Below are 5,854 nucleotides of genomic sequence, written 5' to 3'. Positions count from 1 at the left end.
ATTAGTTGATTCTTATATGTGCCCTGACGGGGGATCAAACACTGCAACCTTGGCATGTCAAAATCAGTGCTATCTTAATAGTGCCTGCTACTTACAGGATTTGCCAAGTAGGGATAAGTTTACAATCTGAAAGGGCATTATTATATTTTTCAAGAGTACTATACTAATAATTTTTGTTTTAGTCATATTAATTTCTGATAAAAAGTGTTGAGTCTAGGTGGCGCAGTGGATAAAGCGTCAACCTGGAATGCTGAGGTCGCCGGTTCAAACCCTGGGCTTGCCCAGTCAAGGCACGTATGGGAGTTGAAGCTTCCTGCTCCTCCCCTCTTCTCTCTCTCTCTCTCCTCTAAAATGAATAAATAAATAAAAATAATTTTAAAAAAAGTGTTGAGTCTAAAGATAGGATACATGTAGAAAAAATGATTTTTGACTTGACTTGGGGTGGTGGTGAACACACAATACAGTGTATTGAGATGTGTTATAGAATGGGGCGCCTGAAACCTGAATAATTATGTTAACCAGTGTAACCTGAATAAATTCAATTAAAAAATGATTTTTAAAAATTTAACTTGGCGGCCCTGGCCAGTTGGCTCAGTGGTAGAGCATTGGCCTGGTGTGTGAAAGTCCTGGGTTCGATTCCCAGCTAGGGCACACAGGAGAAGTGCCCATCTGCTTCTCCACCTTCCCCCTCTCCTTCCTCTCTGTTTCTCTCTTCCCCTCCTGCAGCCAAGGCTCCATTGGAGCCAAGTTGACCCAGGTGCTGAGGATGGCTCCATGGCCTCTGCCTCAGGTGCTAGAATGGCTCCAGTTGCAACAGAGCAACACCTCCGATAGGCAGAGCATCGCCCCCTGGTAGGCATGCCAGGTGGATCCCAGTTGGTTGCAGGCAGAGTCTGTCTCTGCCTCCCCACTTCTCACTTCAGAAAACTACAAAAAAATAATAATAATAAAAATTAAAAAAAAATTTTAACTTGGCATTTCAGGATTTTTTAACAGCACCTTTTGAAAGTGCTAAATCCTAATGCAGTAAGGGTGATATATCTCATTTCAGGCTTAGGACAAGAAGTAAATTTAAATAAGCTTCATAATATATTTTACTGTAACTGTAGTTTTCAGAAATAGTTTTAATATTCAGTTCATTGTTTTTCAAATTGTCAGTTAGGTTTTTTAGGGGATATGTAAAAGACTTTTTACAAAGCAATGTTTCTTTTTCCCATATATGCAAATTCTGTAATAAATGACTATTCAATGGGGAAGAACTTTGGTTAAGTAACACTTTTTGCGATCTTTTGTTGTTATTCTTGTGAACTTCTGGGTATTTTGTTTGTTTTACTTTTTTCCTATTAATTATTGGCTTAGCTACTTTGTAGCCTGAAGATTCTTTGGTTTGACTAGTCCATCAAATATATTGTTAACAACTTCAAATTACAAGAACTTATTCTACATTCACAGAAATTGTCTTCCCTTTTTGTGTTTGGTCTCTGTTTAGTACACCATGAATGGAGTTAGCCAAGTAATAGTAGTGATGTTGGAATCTATGAATTCTTTTCATTTATCATGACCATATAATTTGCCATGATGAAAGGGAGAGCAGTATTGCATAGTGTTCAAGAATGTAAACTCTGAATGCCAGTGACTTCTACCTACCTGATGTTTGGGGAAATTATTTAACCCTCAATGTCTTCTATTTGTAAAGTGGATTTGTTATTTGTTGTTGTTTTTAAATGAAATGTTTTGGTTTTTTAAATTCATTTTAGAGAGGAATAAAGAGAGAGAAAGAGAGAGAGAAGGGGGGAGGAACAGGAAGCATCAACTCCCATATGTGCCTTGACCAGGCAGGCCCAGGTTTTCGAACTGGAACCTCAGCATTTCCAGGTCAATGCTTTATCCACTGTGCCACCACAGGTCACGCTTTGTACAGTGGATTTGTTAATAGTATCTACCTCCTAGGGTTGTTGTGAAGGTTGAATGACATAATACATGTAGAGCACATATAGTAAGCACAAAGAGGAAAAATATTGATATGATTAGTAATGGACATGAAAAGTTATTTGAGACCCAAAGAATATCAGAAAGAAAAAGCATCATCTTATGCCTTTTCCCTGCAAAGTCCCACACCTGTGAATTTTCTTTTCCTGGCTTTGTTTAGTATTTTCAGGTTCTGAGCCACTTCGTAGGCATATATGCCTGTCTTCAATCATTGTATGTCTCAGTTGAGGCTACTGGAGAAAGTGTTTTTCTGTACTAAGTAGGGTGAAAAATGAGGATTTACTCTAATTACAATGTTAACATTGTGTATTCCTCATAATTACCATATATAAGTCACCAAATAAGCTCAAACAAACAAAAGCAACAGCTTCCTTGGTTAACCTAGTGGTAAAATTATCCTTCATTCAAAAGCACCTTTTATGTCACAGGCACTGTTCTAGTTACTGGGGGGCAACTGGAAGCAAAACGAACACCAAAAAGAAAAATCAGTCACATGGAGTTAGGTGACTAGTGCCAGGAGAAAGGGGAAGCGGGAGAAAGAGCATAGGGACTGCCTGGCCTAGGCGTGGGGAGGGAAGCAATGGTTAGAGATGTTTATTGTGTTTTGTTTAACAAGTGAAAATAAGATTTGATTACATATGTATGAGACTCCCACATAAGAGATTCAGAGACAGGGAAAATGAGGTAGATATGGCATTCTGAGCTAAGGGTGTGGTAAGGCACCCTGGGACTTCAGAGGGGAAGCCTAAGGTTTTTAGTTTTTATTATATGACCATATAACAAAATAAATTATATTTAGCTGTATATTTTCTTTAGAGAATAGAAAGCATCTAACAGCATCTGTGAAGCAATACTGTCTGTGTAAATTGTTATTTCTTAGCAGTGAAAATGAACTGTTAAGTGTTTTTAAAAAAGAATTAGAGAAACCAACAAAATGAAAAGACAACCCACTGCATGGGAAGACACATTTGCCAATACATCCGATAGGGGGTTAATATCCAAAATTTATAAAGAACTTATAAAACTTGACCAAAAAAAGGGAGGAGAACTATGTAAAATGGGCAAAGGACTTGAATAGATACTTCTCCAAAGAGGACATTCTGATCTCAACAGCACTAATTATCAGAGAAATGCAGTAAAAACCCACAATGAGATATCACCTCATACCTGTCAGAATGGCTTTCATCAATAAATCCACAAGTGTTTGCAAGGATATGCAGAAAACCCTTGTGCACTGTTACTGGGAATGCAGATTGATGCAGCCACTGTGGAAAGCAGTATGAAGTTACCTCCAAAAATAAAAAAATTTAAAAAATGGAACTGCCTTATGGCCCAGCAATTCCACTTCATGGAATTTATTTGAAGAAACCCAAAACTGCAATTCTAAGAAATATATGCACACCTCTGTTCATTGCAACATTATTTATAATAGCCAAGATTTGGAAGCAGCCCAAGTGCTCATCAATAGATGAGGGGTAAAAAAGCTGTGGTAGGCCCTGGCCGGTTGGCTCAGTGGTAGAGCATCAGCCCAGTGTGTGAATGTTCTGGGTTTGATTCCCAGCCAGGGCACACAGAAGAAGCACCCATCTGCTTCTCCACCCTTCCCCCTCTCCTTTCACTCTCTCTCTTCCCCTCCCACAGCCAAGGCTCCATTGGAGCAAAAGTTGGCCTGGGTGCTGAGGATGGCTCCATGGCCTCCACTCAGGTGCTAGAATTAGAATGGCTCCAGTCGCAACAGAGCATTGCCCCCTGATGGGCTTGCTGGGTGGGATCCCGGTTGGGTGCATGCAGTAGTCTGTTTCTTCCTCCCAGCTTCTCACTTTAGAAAAATACAAAAAAAAAAAAAAAAAAAAAAAAAAGCTGTGGTATATTTATTTATTTATTTAATTTTTTTTTAATTTTTCAAAGACATTTATTTGTACACACAACAATGAAGGAAAGCAGTCTTCTGTCAAATGGAGATTCAGATTCTTAAGCAGCTGATCTTGGGACCTACAAAAGGAAGACTTGTTTTCTGATCTTCAGATGTTAAGACTTTTTACCTGACGCTTCAGCAGGCTTTTTATATACGTCTTCTTCCTGGGCCTGCTTTTCTTCCCGGGTCTTATGATACATAATCTGGCATTCCAGATAGTTTGTGTTCCTCTTCTGCTTATCCAGGTACTTTCCCATGAAGCGTAAGAGATCAGTTGCACTGTTGGCAGAGGCCACCGACTTCAGGTCTTCCAGCAGCTTGGTTAACTTGTTCTCCAACTCCAGAGCAGTTTCTAGAGCTTGTACGCCAGTTCCCCAATTATCTATATTAGGTCTCTGAATCATGGAAAGGCAGATCTTACCCTCACGTTTCTTCAGGTACCTTAGGAACTGCTTCAGCTTGGTCTTCGAAGAATGAGGCAAAAATAGGTGTTTCCACGTCTTTGCCATAGTAACAGGCCATAGACAAGCATCACTGATGTGCAGCTCATAAGATGCCACATGATTAAGAGCAATCCTGCATTCTTCAGAGATGAGGCCCTGGACATCAGACGCCATCTCAGCTTTAGAGAAAACCGGACTTAAACAGTGCATGTGGTATATTTACATAATGGAATACTACTTAGCTATAAAGAAGAAGGAAATCTTTTGTGACAACATGGATAGACCTGGAGAGTATTATGCTAAGTGAAATAAGCCTGTCAGAGAAAGACAAGTACCATGTGATTTCACTTATATGTGAAGTCTAATGAACAAAATGAACTACCAAGCAAAATAGAGACAGATTGAATAGCAGGCTGACAGCTGTTGAGGGCGTGGCTGGGTGAGGGGGGGGTAGAGGGATTGAGTAAAAAAAAAACTATTGGATATGAACAACGGTGGTGATTGCTGGGGGTTGGAGAAAAGTAGAGGGGGATAAATGGTGATGGACAGAGACTTGACTTGGAGTGGTGAGCACAATACAGTGTACAAATGATGTGTTTTAGAATTGGGCACCTGAAACCTGTATAATTTTGTTAACCAGTGTCACCCCAATAAATTCAATGAAGAAAAAAAGACATTAGGAAAGAAGTAATAAATTAAACCAAAACAGAAAGATTGAAATGGTAGAGACAAATACCAGTGACATACAAAACCAAAAGTGGTTTCTTGGAAAACATAAAAAATTTTGATAAATCTTAGCAAGGCTAATTAGGAAAGAGAAGTCATATCAAAAATGACAGAGAAGATATTCCTATAGATTCTACAGATATATATTTTTTAAATAGAGAACATTAAAAAATAAGGGAATACCAATAAATTTGACAACTTAGATAAAAAGCCAAATTCCTGGGAAGAGAAAAAACACTACCAAAATTTACTCTAAGAAAAAATTTAAAAATTAGAGTAACTTGCCCAAATCTTGGCAATTAAACTAGATTTGTAATATAGAAATTTGAGAAACTTATTGATAGAATTGGAGTTAATATTTTAGAATATTGAACTCATTTACCTTGTTTATAATGGATTTTATGCACATAACAGTGTGATCTTGTCAACAGAAAAAAAAAAAACTTCTACATTTGAAGCAGTTCCATTACAGTAATGAAAATTTACTTGGGAAGGTTTTAGAAGATTTGGAAATTAACTAGTTTCCTTGGAGAATTTAACTTACAGGAAAATGGTGATTTTTATTTAATATATTTTAAAATATATGCTGCTTTATCTCTTTATACATTTTTTTAAAATTAACTAAGGATGGACATCATGAAATCAATATTATTAAGAATAAACTAGATATTAACTTTGAGTATTTGCAATTATTGGCAATAATAAAATTTAAGTTATTATCTCAAAGTGAAATCATGAGAGCTCACATAATGGAAACAAAAAATTGATTCAATATACTGTA

At 37.5% G+C, this 5,854-nt stretch overlaps 1 pseudogene; it reads right to left on the bottom strand.

Annotated features, from left to right (window-relative positions):
* Window positions 1-3,909: 3,909 nt before the first annotated feature.
* On the bottom strand, window positions 3,910-4,607 carry LOC136323016 (ferritin, heavy subunit-like; annotated as a pseudogene).
* Window positions 4,608-5,854: the final 1,247 nt, after the last annotated feature.

The sequence above is a fragment of the Saccopteryx bilineata genome, chromosome 2 (genome assembly GCF_036850765.1).
Source record: "Saccopteryx bilineata isolate mSacBil1 chromosome 2, mSacBil1_pri_phased_curated, whole genome shotgun sequence".
Taxonomy (NCBI): Eukaryota; Metazoa; Chordata; class Mammalia; order Chiroptera; family Emballonuridae; genus Saccopteryx; species Saccopteryx bilineata.
Note: the sequence above shows the minus strand (reverse complement) of the source record. Positions and strands in the feature narration are given on the sequence as shown.